The sequence below is a fragment of the Mustela nivalis genome, assembly GCF_964662115.1.
Source record: "Mustela nivalis genome assembly, chromosome: 8".
NCBI classification, from domain to species: Eukaryota; Metazoa; Chordata; class Mammalia; order Carnivora; family Mustelidae; genus Mustela; species Mustela nivalis.
In genome coordinates, this window is record NC_139027.1 from 46,294,016 (window position 1) to 46,308,088 (window position 14,073).

Below are 14,073 nucleotides of genomic sequence, written 5' to 3' on the forward strand. Positions count from 1 at the left end.
CTAGGACTATGTTGAATAGCAGTGGTGATACTGGGCATCCCTGCCATGTTCCTGGCATTAGGAAAAACACTCTCAGTTTACGCCATTGAGAATATCTGCTGTGGGTTTTCCATAGACGGTTTTGATGATATTGAGGTATGTACCCTCTCTCCCTACACTCTGAAGAGTTTTGATCATGAAAGGATGCTGTACTTTGTCAGATGCTTTTTCAGCATCTATTGAGAGTATCATATGGTTCTTGTTCTTTATTTTATTAACGTGTTTTATCACATTGATTGATTTGTGGATGCTGAATGAAACTTGCAGCTCAGGAATAAACCCCACTTGGTCATAGTGAATAATCCTTTTAATGTGCTGTTGCATCCTATTGGCTCGTATTCTGGTGGGAATTTTCATATCCATGTTCATCAAAGATGTTGATCTTTAATTCTTTTTGATGGGATCTTTATCTGGTTTGGGGATCAAGGTGATGCTGGGCTCATAAAATGAGTTTAGAGGTTTTCCTTCCATTGCTATTTTTTGAAACAGTTTCAGGAGTATAGGCATTAACACTTCTTAAGTGTTTCGTAGAACTGCCCTGTGAAGACTTCTGGTCCTGGGCTCTTGTTTGTTAGGAGATTTTTGATGACCGCTTCAATCTCCTTATTCGTTATGGGTCTGTTCAGGTTTTCTGTTTCTTCCTGGTTCAGTTCTGGTAGTATTTGTCTCCAGGCATGCATCCATATCCTCCAGATTGTCAAATTTGCTGGCGTAGAGTTGTTCATAATATGTTCTTATAATTGTTTGTATTTCTTCAGCGCTGGACATGATCTCTCCTCTTTCATTCACTATTTTATTTATCTGGGCCCTTTCTCTTTTCTTCTTGATAAGCCTGGCCAGGGGTTTATCAATCTTATTAATTCTTTCAAGGAACCAGCTCTTAGTTTTATTTATTTGTTCTACTGTTCTTTTGATTTCTATTTCATTGATTTCTGCTCTGATCTTTATGATTTCTCTTCTCCTGCCAGGTTTAGGCTTTCTTTGCTGTTCTTTCTCTAATTCCTTTAGGTGTAAGGTTAGGATGTGTACTTGAGACCTTTCTTGTTTCTTGAGAAAGGCTTGTATCGCTATATATCTTTCCTCACAGGACTGTCTTTGCTATGTCCCACAAATTTTGAACAGTTGTGTTTTCATTATCATATGTTTCCAATAATTTTTTCAACTCTTCTTTAATTTCCTGGTTGACCCATTCATTCTTTAGTAACATGCTCTTTTGCCTCCATGTATTTGAGTTCTTTTCAACTTTCTTCTTGTGTTTGAGTTCTATCTTCAGAGCATTGTGGTCTGAAAATAGGCAGGGAATGATCGCAATCTTTTGGTATCAATTGAGACCTGATTTGTGACCCAGGCTGTGATCTCTTCTGGAGAATGTTCCATGTGCGATGGAGAAGAATGTGTATTCTGTTGCTTTTGGATGGAATGTTCTGAAAATATCTGTGATGTCCATCTGGTCCAGTGTTTTATTTAAGGCCTTTATTTCTTGATGATCTTTTGCTTAGATGATCTGTCCATTTCAGTAAGGCTTCAGTAAGGGGGCTGTTAAAGTCCCCTACTATTATTGTATTATTGTCAATGTATTTCTTTAATTTTTTAATAAATTGGTTTATATAACTGGCTGCTCTCATGGGTCATAGAGATTTAAAATTGTTAGGTCTTCTTGTTGGACAGACCCTTTAAGTATGATATAGTGTCCTTCCTCATCTCCTATTATAATCTTTGGCTTAAAATCTAACTTATCTGATATAAGGATTGCCACCCCAGCTTTCTTTTGATATCCATTAGCATGGCAAATTGTTTTCCATCCCCTCACTTTCAATCTGGAGGTGTCTTTGTGTCTAAAATGAGTTTCTTAGGTGCCTGGGTGGCTCTGTTCATTAAGTAACTGCCTTCAGCTCAGGTCATGATTCTGGAACCTGGGGATCAAGCCCCGCTTCAGGCTCCTACCTCTATGGGCAGTCTGGTTCTCCCTCTGACCTTCTCCCCTCTCATGCTTGTTCTCTCTCTCTCTCTCTCTTTCAAATGAATAAATAAATAAAATATTTAATAAAATAAAATGAGTTTCTTGCAGACAGCATATCAGTGGGTCCTATTTTTTTTTCATCCATTCTGATACCCTGTGTCTTTTTATTGGGGCATTTAGCCAATTTACATACAGGGTGACTATGGAAAGATATGAATTTATTGCCATTGTATTGCCTGTAAAGTTATTGTTACTGTATATTGCCTTTTCTCTTCTGGTCTACTACTTTTATTCTCTCTCTTTGCTTAGAGGACCCCTTTCAATATTTCCTGTAGAGCTGGTTTGGTGCTTGCAAATTCTCTTCGTTGTGTTTGTCCTGGAAGCTTTTCCTCTCTCCTATTTTCAATGACAACTGGCTGCATATTTTCTCATTTAGGGCTCTGAATATATCATGCCAGTCCTTTCTGGCCTGCCAGATATCTGTGGATAAGTCTGCTGCCAGTCTAAAATTTTGCCATTGTATGTTACAAACTTCTTGTACTGAGCTGCTTTCAGGATTTTCTCTTTGTCACTAAGACTTGTACATTTTCCTATTAGATGATGGGGTGTGGACCTATATTCATTGATTTTGAGGGAGGTTTTCTGTGCCTACTGGATTTTTATGCCTGTTTCCTTTGCCATATTAGGGAAATTCTCTACTGTAATTTGCTCCAATATACCTTCTGCCACCCTCTCTCTTTCTTTCTCTAGGATCACAATTATTCTAATATTAATTCACATTATGGTATCACTTATCTCTCAAATTCTCCCCCTGTGGTCCGGTATTTGTTTGTCTCCCTTTTGCTCAGCTTTTTTATTCTTCATCATTTGGTCTTCTTTATCACTGATTCTCTCTTCTGCCTCATTTATCCTAGCAGTAAGAGCCTCCATTTCTCCATTTTTATTTCACCTCATTAATAGCCTTTTTTATTTCAACTGGGTTAAATTTTAGTTCCTTTATTTCTCCAGAAAGGGATTTTATGTCTCCAGAAAGGGATTCTCTAATATTTTCCATGCCTTTTTCAAGCCCAGCTAACACTTTGATAATTGTCATTCTGAACTCTAGTTCTGACATATTACCAATGTCTATATTGATTAGGTCCCTAGCCATTGGTACTGCCTCTTGTTCTTTTTTCTGTGGTGAGTTTTTCTAGCTTGTCATTTTATGCAGATAAGGCTATATGAATGAGAGAACAAAATACTAAAAAGGTATCAATTGCCCCAGAGAAATGTACACTAACCAAATCAGAATAGACCTGAAATTGGGGGAGAAGAAAGGGGAACAAAAAAAAAAAAAAAAAAAAAAAATATATATATATATATATATATATATATATATATATATATATATATATATAAAATAGACTGGAGAGTCGAACAGAGCCACATACTTGATTTTGGGTGTATTGTGGTCTGTTAGAAGAAACTACCTCCCATAATTTTTAAGAACAGATATATAGATATATATATCTATCTATATATATATCTATATATCTGTTCTTAAAAATTATGGGAGGTAGTTTCTTCAAAAAAAAAAAATATATATATATCTGTTCTTAAAATTATGGGAGGTAGTTTCTTCAAAAATAATATATATATATTCCAAAAAAGGAATTGATGAGATAAGAATTTGATTGAAAAAAAAAAAAAAAAAAGACGAAAGAATGTGATCAGGCTGGAGACCAGAACAAAGCTATGTGCTAGATTTAGGGTCTATTTTGATCTATTAGAAGAAATTGTATCCCAAAATTTTAACAACAACAACAACAAAAACTTATATGTATACATAATTAAGGTTAAATATAATGAAGGGATTAAAAAATGACTATAACGATAATTTTAAAAGATTTTTACCAGAGGTCATTGGGAGAAGGAGAGGAGAAAGTTGTTAGGGAAAATGATGAACCATGAGAGACTGTGGACACTGAGAAACAAACTGACAGTTTGGGAGAGGTGGGGGATGGGGAGTTGTGAGCCTGGTTGTGGGTATTAAGGAAGGCAAGTATTGTGTGGCACACTAGGTATGATGCATAAGCAAAGAATCTTGGAACAGTGAAAAAAATTTTTTTTAAGTTAAAATTGATAAGATAATACAATTTTTAAAAAGTCAAAATATGAAGGAGGAAAAATTTAAGAATAGAATAAAAAAAAATAAAATTAACAGAAATTTAACTTTGAAAAACTAAAGGATCTAGGGAGAAATCCATGAAATCTATGTGTTGCTTTCCCCTAGCTCTGGAGTTCCTCAGTTCACATTGATCAGTGAACTTGATCTTGGCTGGATGTTCTTGCTGGTCTTCTGGGGGAGAGGCCTGTTTTAATGATTCTCAAATGTCTTTGCCCAAGGAAGAATTACATGCCTTTGCCAGGGTCCAGGCTAAGTAATCTGCTCAGGTTTGCTCTCCATAGCTTTTGTTCCATGAATGCTTTCTTTACAGCTTTTTAGGATGCAAATGAAAATGGTGGCCTCCCAATCTCCAGCCCCATAGGAGCCTAGAGCTCAGGGCCCCACTCCTCAGTGCACCCTCAGAGAAAAGAAATCACTCCTGTCTCCCTGGTCTCTGGCCACAGTCTGAGCTCACCTAGCCTGTGACTAAGCATTTCTATCTGTGGTGCATAGCCCCATTTAGAGTCTCCAAACCCAGCAGATTCCTGCAGTGCACTCCCGTGAGGATGATTGGGTCTCCCCAGATCTGCTGCTTGTGGAATTCCTGTTCAGAGAGCATTGGCTCAACTATGCCTTGGATCCCGGTTTAAGGTAATCCTGAGCTGAGAGCCTACTGCTCAGCTCCATCTCTGCAGCAGCTTCCCTGCTATGATACCTAGGAGCTCTGCCACATTCAGACACCCCTGGTCTTTTTGTGTCTCCATGGGTCCTGAGACCACACTGTCCCCGCAAGGGCTCCACCCCCTACTTGGGCTCTGGAGCAACATCCCTCAGGGGAGCAAACTTCCAAAATTTCTGATTTTGTGCTCTGCTGCTTTCTTACTTGCCAGGAGCCGGCCCCTCCCCTCATAATCTATCTTCCCATTGTTTTGGATTCCCTTCTTCACACCTCCCATCTTCTGAAAAGTGGTTGATTTTCTGTTCCTAGAATTGCTGCTCTTCTCTCTCCTGTTGAGTTTGTAGGTGTTCAGAATGGTTTGATAACTATCTAGATGAATTCCTGGGACTTGATGGTATCTCAGTCTCCTACCCCTCCTCCATCTTGCTCCTTCCCACTAGAAGTATCCTTGTTTATAGCTTTCTCTTATTCAGTTGCTTGTCAGCTTTTATTTTATTTTATTTATTTTTTTCTGTCACTATAGTTTTTTTTTTAATTTTTTATTATGTTATGTTATTTAGAGTACATCATTAGTTTTTGATGTAGTGTTTCATGAGTCATTGTGTGTGTAAAACACCCAATGCTCCATGCAATCCATGCTCTCCTTAATACCCAACCCCAGGCTCACCCATCTGCCCACACCCCTCACTTCTAAAACCCTGTTTGTTTCCCAGAGTCCATAGTCTCTCATGGTTCATCTTTTAAATTTAACATTTTGAAAAAAGTAAGAGCCATATATGTATTTATGTATGTATGTATGTCTATAGATAGATAAATAGGTAGATATAGATAGATATAAATATAGGTATAGATATAGATTTTTTTACATTATAATTAGCCTTTAAACATGATGTTCTTCTAATAATCTTATTATGCCTATTTCTCTGCCCCTGAACAAATCAGCATCTGACTGATCGCTTTACCTTCCTGGCTGTTCTCCAAATTCCTACAATTTGGATCATACCCATGCTTAAAGAGTTCACTATGAGAGATAATCTTTAAATTTTAATAATTAATTAATATTAATTCATGTAATTTTTAATTTGATACTTAGAAATAATCTTAAATAATAATAGAATAGAGTAAGATAAATGATTTTGGAGATTAAGAGGGTTTTTTGTTGTTGCCCTTTGGTAAATGCCTGCTTATGTGCATAGTGGCTTCTTATGCAATATCCATAAAACAATAATGCTTAAGAAATTCACATATTATGGAGGCCCCTGGGTGGCTCAACTGGTTAAGTATCTGCCCTTCGTTCAGGTCATGATCTCTGAGCCCTGGGATCCAACCTCCCATCTGGCTTCCTGCTCAGTGGGGGTCTGCTTCTCTCTCTCCCTTTGCCCCACCTCCCCCTAACTGATGCCTTCTCTCTCTCTCTCTTTCCCAAATAAGTGAATAAAATCTTTTTAAAAAGTTTTCATATTATGTATTTATAATCACATCTGAGCATATAAAGAAACCTGTTTCTTCGTCTCTGTGTGTGTGTGTGTGTTTTTTTAATATGTACTCATTCATTTTAGGGAAAGAAAGAGAGCAAAAGAGAGAGAGAGAGAGAGAGAGAGAGAGAATGATCAGGGGGTAGGGAAGAGGGAGAAGGAGAGAGAGATCCTCAAGCAGACACTGTGCTGAGCACAGAGCCCAAAGCAGGGCTTGATCCCAGGATCCTGAGATCATGACCTGAGCCAAAATCAAGTCCGTTGCTTAACCAACTGAGTCACCCAGGAACCCCTCTTTGACTGTGTTTTAAGTTTTGTATTATTTTCATCATTATAAGCAATTCAAAAGAAAGACTTACTTAGTATAAAAGTTAGAAGTGAGGCAGTATTTACCATGTAAAATAAAGATTGTTACTTTTGTTAGATTATGGTTGTTGCAGATCAAATGAGCTAAATCTCTGGAGATTCCTGAATTGCCACAGAGATCTAACCATAATAAAGATGAGGCTGGGGGCGCCTGGGTGGCTCAGTGGGTTAAGCCGCTGCCTTCGGCTCAGGTCATGATCTCAGAGTCCTGGAATCGAGTCCCGCATCGGGCTGTCTGCTCGGCGGAGAGCCTGCTTCCCTCTCTCTCTCTGCCTGCCTCTCCATCTACTTGTGATTTCTCTCTGTCAAATAAATAAATAAAATCTTAAAAAAAAAAAAAAAAAAGATGAGGCTGAGTCTGTACTAGGATTTCTAGCTATTTTATATGGATCCAGAATGAAAAAAATATATATATAAAACAACTGAAAAATCTTGAGATTATACCACTATGACTATTTTATAAAATTTAAGCTTTTTAAACATTTTATGTTATTTTAGATTCTTTGTTTAAAAAATATACCTTTGGATATACTTAAATCATTGACTAGAACTTTCACTGTCTCCTTGATGAGTCACTTCATAACAAATATTCAGAGTTTTCCTTATTCAGAGTTTTGTTTCTCATTTTAAGTACAGTGATTGAAATTTAGTTTTAAAAGCTCTTGCTTTTATTTTCAGTGCCACTGCCAATCTTTCAACAGTTCACTTGACCTTTCTTTTCAATTGGCAATAGTGGTGGAAGTAATGACTTTTTCCTGCTATAATGATCATAAGAGAACAAATAATTTTTGTAATGACAGTCTGTACTTAGTGAAGAAATTTCTATAAAAGAGAGATTTATTATCATTATTATATAATTTTCTTGTGTGTAAGCCAGTGTAATCATTAGTCATTACTTTTATTTCAGGTACTTTCTCAGGACTTCTGAATGCCCTTAATATGATTCTTAAGCTCCCTATTTGTCAGACAATGGATTGGATCAATGCATGTTCCATATTCTAAAAACATTTTTGAAGAGAATTACATGTTTTTAGAATGACTTTCCCCCCCTTTTTCTCATTTTATTATATTTTCTAATAGTTGATGAGCTTCCATTTTTAACTCAGACGAAAAGTGTCTAATACTACTTTTTCAATTAGCTTATTTTTATTTGTTGTTTTCTCCTTCTAGAATCCTCATGTTAAGCATAACAATTACCTTGAATTTTTTCATAGCACTCATTACTTTAAACATTCCTTTTATTTTTGGAAGAATTCTATCTTTAAGTCATTTTTCTGCACTAACTACTCTGCTTAATATGTCAGTCATTCCTTTAAAGAGGTCATTTTTTTTTTAATCTAAACAAGATTTTGCTCACAAATTTTTTCCCTACCCAAATATATGGAACTGATTGTTGTTCATAATCCTTATGTCCTACCAAGGACTTACTTAAATTAATTACTGTAAATTAACTTTTTCTTTTTTCCTGACTGCAACTGGTAGTGACTTTAAATTTCTAATGCTATTTTCTAATTTTGAGTTCTTGATTAATTTTTTCTATTATTTCTTGTACTTGCAGAGAAAAGCTTATATTTATATGCTAATGGCATGGGTTTTGAGTAGGATGTGGGGGGTCACAATTCAAATATTTAGTCCATATAGATGTTTGCTCTAAATAACAATTTTCTTGTATAATGTCAATTTCCTTCTTTCTCTTCTCCTTTTTGATTTTTTTTGGGGGGGGCACTTACCAAGTTATTTCATGGCAAAGTCTTATATGAACCAATATGTAGATGAAGGAGATGGATATATATATATATATATATATATATATATTCTACTAAATAATCATAAAATCCATTTCTCAAGTCAACTCAAAACCTTTTAAAAAAATTGTTTTTCTTTAATTAAACTTAATTATTTTCATTACTTATTTGTTGAGGAGCATTTCTTTACCACATAATGACTGTAACCATCTTTTCTTTCTGTAAGTCATTATGTTTAATAATAAATTTATAAGTAATAAGAATGGCTTAAGAATTCTGTAAGGATGTATGAAAAATTGCCATGATCTTAACACAGCTTGCCATCACTAACATGCCTTGTAGAATAATGTCTATACTAATGTATATACTAAAAGAATGCTTGACTATTTCATACTTCTACAGTTACACCCTTATTATTGTACTATGAAGGATTATACCTCAGTAAGACACATTGAACTCTTTAACCACTTTCTATGAATTCACTTAGTTCAAAGTATTAACAAATTAGTGAATGAATCAAAATTGTATAAAATATTATTTCTCATGATAGGAAAAAGAATAAGATGAAGTAAATTAAATCTAAATCCATTAGAATACTCTAAGGCCTTCTAATGATAAGAACATTAAATATAAAATATTCCATTTCAGAAATACTTTCAGAGATGTAATAAATGGTGAGAGAGACTGTGTATCATATGTAATTTTCTACTTTATTAACTTGATTATATTACAGCAAAGGAATATTATAGGATTAACGTTAAAAATGCAAATCAACTGCACATATAAATTGACCTCAAACTTGGGTTGTAACTAATTTTTAAATGCATCTTTCAGTTCTCTTGTTTTTCAAATTATTTTAGAAAAATAATAAATTTTAATATATAGATATACAAATTTGAATGCTTATCCAATATATCTTAATCTCAAGAGTCCTAAAATTCCTCAAACTCCTTTCCTTCCTTCTTCCCTTCTTTTCTTATTTATTTATTGGTAATTTGGTTCTGAAATTTATTTATTGGCAAAATCTTATCTGAACTCTTACTTAGATTGTAAGAACATACATCCTTCACTGATCCAACTTGGACTGAATACTTGTATATTTCTTTGCAAAATTATTAATGGGTTAAGTTACAGGATATCATCCCTTACCATTTTTAGTATTATACAGGATATGTACTCATTACTATTTTATACTGTGAATTTAGCTATTGGATGTCTATCTGCATGTATACAAAAGCCTAAATAATTATAAAATTACAACTTAATAATTGTGATGTAGGAGAATTACATGGTGTTAAGAAATTAAGCTACTGTAATGGACTTTAAGAATTCACAGATAATTGAGCTGAGGCCTGAATGATATATTCGAATTAGGCATGCAAATCACTTGCATGGAGTTTGGAATGCTTGTGTGAAAGATCTTTTCCAGGAGTAAGAATAGCATGCCTCATGGCTGTTTAGCATAAGAGAACATGAAGTTTTAAGAGGTAAGTATGCCAATAGTGATGACCATGAAGGTGAGCAAAGAATAATTTAGGGCTAGTAAAAAGAGTAGGACTAAATATATAAGAGTTGATATGTAATGATGCTGTCCTTAACTGAAGAGCAATAGGGAGACTTTGGAATGTTGACATGGTCAAATTTTGCTGATTTTAGAGTTTGATGTTGTGTGACAAACAGTGCAAAGTGGAATAATTAGACCAGTTGGAAAACTACAAATGTAGTCTAGGAACAAAATATAGGCTTCTTAAAAAGGCAAAAGGACAGGTATTAAAGAAAGTGAATAGATTGAAGATTGATTCAAGGTATAGGTGGAAGGGAGATGATATCAATAAAGAAATCAATACTCATTTCTCTCTTTTTTTTTTAAGATTTTATTTATTTATTTGACACAGAGAGAGAGAGATCACAAGAAAGTAGAAAGGCAGGTAGAAAGAGAGGGAAGCACGCTCCCTGCTGAGCAGAGAGCCTGATGTGGGGCTTAATCCTAGGATCCTGAGATCATGACCTGAGCTTAAGGCAGAAGCTTAACCCACTGGGCCACAAAGGCACCCCCTCAATATTCATTTCTTGAATGAGTTGGATAATTCACTAATTAGAACAGACTTCTGAGAAGAAATCATGTGTTCTGCCTTGGACAAGCTGGTATGAGTTCTTTTTAAGACAACCAAGTGAAGATTTTAATAAAGCAATTGAATATACAGGGCTGAAGCTTCAGTGAAATTGTTGGATTGAAGATATAAACTTGTGAATTATCATTTATATGTGACCATTGAACTACAGATAAACATATATATAATTGCCTAGAAAGCTAGAAAGTTAAAAGAGGAAAGGCCTACTGTTGCATATAAAGTTTACAAAAAAATAAGGAGTTGAACCCTCTAGGTAAAAAGAGAAGAACCAAGAAAAAGAAGTGGAAAGTCAGGAATATACTGAGCCATGATATTCAAGGAAAAGGATATTTTCAAGAAGGGAGCCATGAGAACCATGTTACTGTAAAGAAAAAAAAAAAAACTTATGCATTGAGAAAAATATTTTTTGCATTTATAGAATAAAGGACATTGGCAAAGATATATTCCGAACAATTAACAATTATATAACATGTCAGTGATTGATCAGATACTAGCTGTAAAGCTAAAGCAGGACCCTCAGTTCCTCTTCTGACAAACAGTCTTTTAGATACAGGTTCTTGGAGAGTTTGGCAAAAGGCTGCCTAAGGTAACGCTAGTGCTGTTGGGATGAAGGGGAGAAGGTTGGACAGGGGTGTATCTCACAGTAGAAGTAGTTTGTTATTTTAGCAATTGCTATAGTAATATTTCATTCTTAAAGACAAGTCCTGGTAATTAGTGATTTTAGAAAAATCTTATTCAATAAACTGATGGACCAGGAGTCATAGTAGAGAAAGATGTGAATGAATATAATAAAATTAATTTGTGATGTTGATAAGGTTTTTATATAGCATGCCTAAGAGAGACAGGTATGTGTAACTGGATAGAGATAAACAGTAGAATAAAGTTTCTTTGTTTAACTAAGACTATGTTTTCAAACCAGTGTGCCTAGCCATCTTGAAAAGTAGAAGAAAAAAAAGCAAGAGGTCATATATTGCATATCTTTTTTTATTATATTTAATTTTTTTAAAGATTTTATTTGTTTCTTTATTTGACAGAGAGAGAGAGAGAGTTAGAGAGGGAACACAAGCAAAGAGAGTGGGAGAGGGAGAAGCAGGCTTCCCACCAAGCAGGGACCTGATGTAGGATTCTATCCCATGACCCTGAAATCATGACCTGAACCGAAGGTAGATGCCCAACAACTAAGCCAGCCAGGTGCCCTATTATATTTTAATATTTAATTGATCATTTGCTTTATTCTCTTTCATCGTATCATTACCCCTTTTTTTGACAGTAGGTTTCGTAGCCTAAGAGAAATCTCTACATCATTAGAGTAATAACAACCTCTTTTTTCTAATATCCTAATTACTTAAAAGTGAAAATTTTGATTTTGGTTATAACGATGGCAAATTTACACAGTGTGCTGTGTTTTACGTAAGAGGGAGATACAGAATTAGGAACTTTGCAAAACATTCATTAGAGAGTAAAACTGAATATTTATTAAGGCTGAGAAAATATAGCTGTGTCCAATCTTCAGATTTAATCAAACATAAATATTTTTAGGTTTCTCCTGTATATATTACATATCTTAAATGACAGTGAAATGATTACTTTTTAAACAATTTATTTCTGTTAACATGTAATGTATTATCTGCCCCAGGGATATGAGTCTGTGAATTGTCAGGCTTACACATTTTATAGCACATACCCTCCCCAATGTCCATAACCCAGACACCCTGTCCTTACTACCCCCACCCCCAGCAACCTTAGTTTTGTTTTGTGAGATTAAGAGACTCTTATGGTTTGTCTCCCTCCAAATCCTATCTTGTTTCATTTATTTCCTTTGCTAGCCACCAACCCCCCATCCTACCTCTCAAATTCCTATATCAGAGAGAGCATATGATAATTGTCTTTATCCAATTGACTTATTTCATTCAACATAATACCCTTTAGTTCCATTCATATCATTACAAATGGCAAGATCTCATTTCTTTTCATAGCTACATAGTATTCCTGTGTGTGTGTGTGTGTGTGTGTGTGTGTGTGTGTGTGTGTGTGTGTGTGTGTGTGTCTTCTTTATCCATTCATCTATTCATGGACATCTAGGTATCTAGGTTCTTTCTATAGTTTGGCTATTGTAGGCATTGCTGTTATAAACATTTGAGTGCACATGGCCCTTCTCATCACTACATTTGTCCTTTAGAATTAATACCCAGTCATAGGGTAACTCTATTTTCAACTTTTTGAGGAACCTCCATCCTGTTTCCCTGAGTGGCTTCATCAACTTGCATTCCCACCAACAGTGTAGGAGGGTTCCCCTTTCTCAACATCCTTGCCAACATCTGTCATTTCCTGACTTGTTAATTTTAGCCATTCTGACTGGTGTGAGGTGGTATCTCATTGTGGTTTGATTTGTATTTCCATGATGCCCCATTGATGTTGAGCACTTTTTCATTTGTCTGTTAGCCATTTGAATGTCTTCTTTGAAGAAATGTGTCTGATCACACCTTCTACATCTTTTGGGTACAATTGTAAATGGGATTGACTCCTTAATTTCTCTTTCTTCTGTCTTTTTGTTGGTGTATAGAAATGCAGCTGATTTCTGTGCATTGGTTTTATATCCTGACACTTTACTGAATTCCTGTATGAACTCTAACAGTTTTGAGTGGAGTCTTTTGGGTTTTGCACATAAAGTATCATATCCTCTGCAAAGAGTGAGAAGTTTGACTTCTTTTTGCTGATTCAGATACCCTTTATTTCTTTTTGTTGTCTGATTGCTGAGGCTAGAACTTCTAGGACTATGTTGAATAGCAGTGGTGATACTGGGCATCCCTGCCATGTTCCTGGCATTAGGGAAAACACTCTCAGTTTACGCCATTGAGAATATCTGCTGTGGGTTTTCCATAGATGGTTTTGATGATATTGAGGTATGTATCCTCTCTCCCTACACTCTGAAGAGTTTTGATCGTGAAAGGATGCTGTACTTTGTCAGATGCTTTTTCAGCATCTATTGAGAGTATCATATGGTTCTTGTTCTTTATTTTATTATCGTGTTGTATCACATTGATTGATTTGTGGATGTTGAATGAAACTTGCAGCTCAGGAATAAACCCCACTTGGTCATAGTGAATAATCCTTTTAATGTGCTGTTGCATCCTATTGGCTCGTATTCTAGTGGGAATTTTCACATCCATGTTCATCAAAGATGTTGATCTGTAATTCTTCTTTTTGATGGGATCTTTATCTGGTTTGGGGATCAAGGTGATGCTGGGCTCATAAAATGAGTTTAGAGGTTTTCCTTCCATTGCTATTTTTTGAAACAGTTTCAGGAGTATAGGCATTAACACTTCTTAAGTGTTTCGTAGAACTGCCCTGTGAAGACTTCTGGTCCTGGGCTCTTGTTTGTTAGGAGATTTTTGATGACCGCTTCAATCTCCTTATTCGTTATGGGTCTGTTCAGGTTTTCTGTTTCTTCCTGGTTCAGTTTTGGTAGTATTTGTCTCCAGGCATGTATCCATTTCCTCCAGATTGTCAAATTTGCTGGCGTAGAGTTGC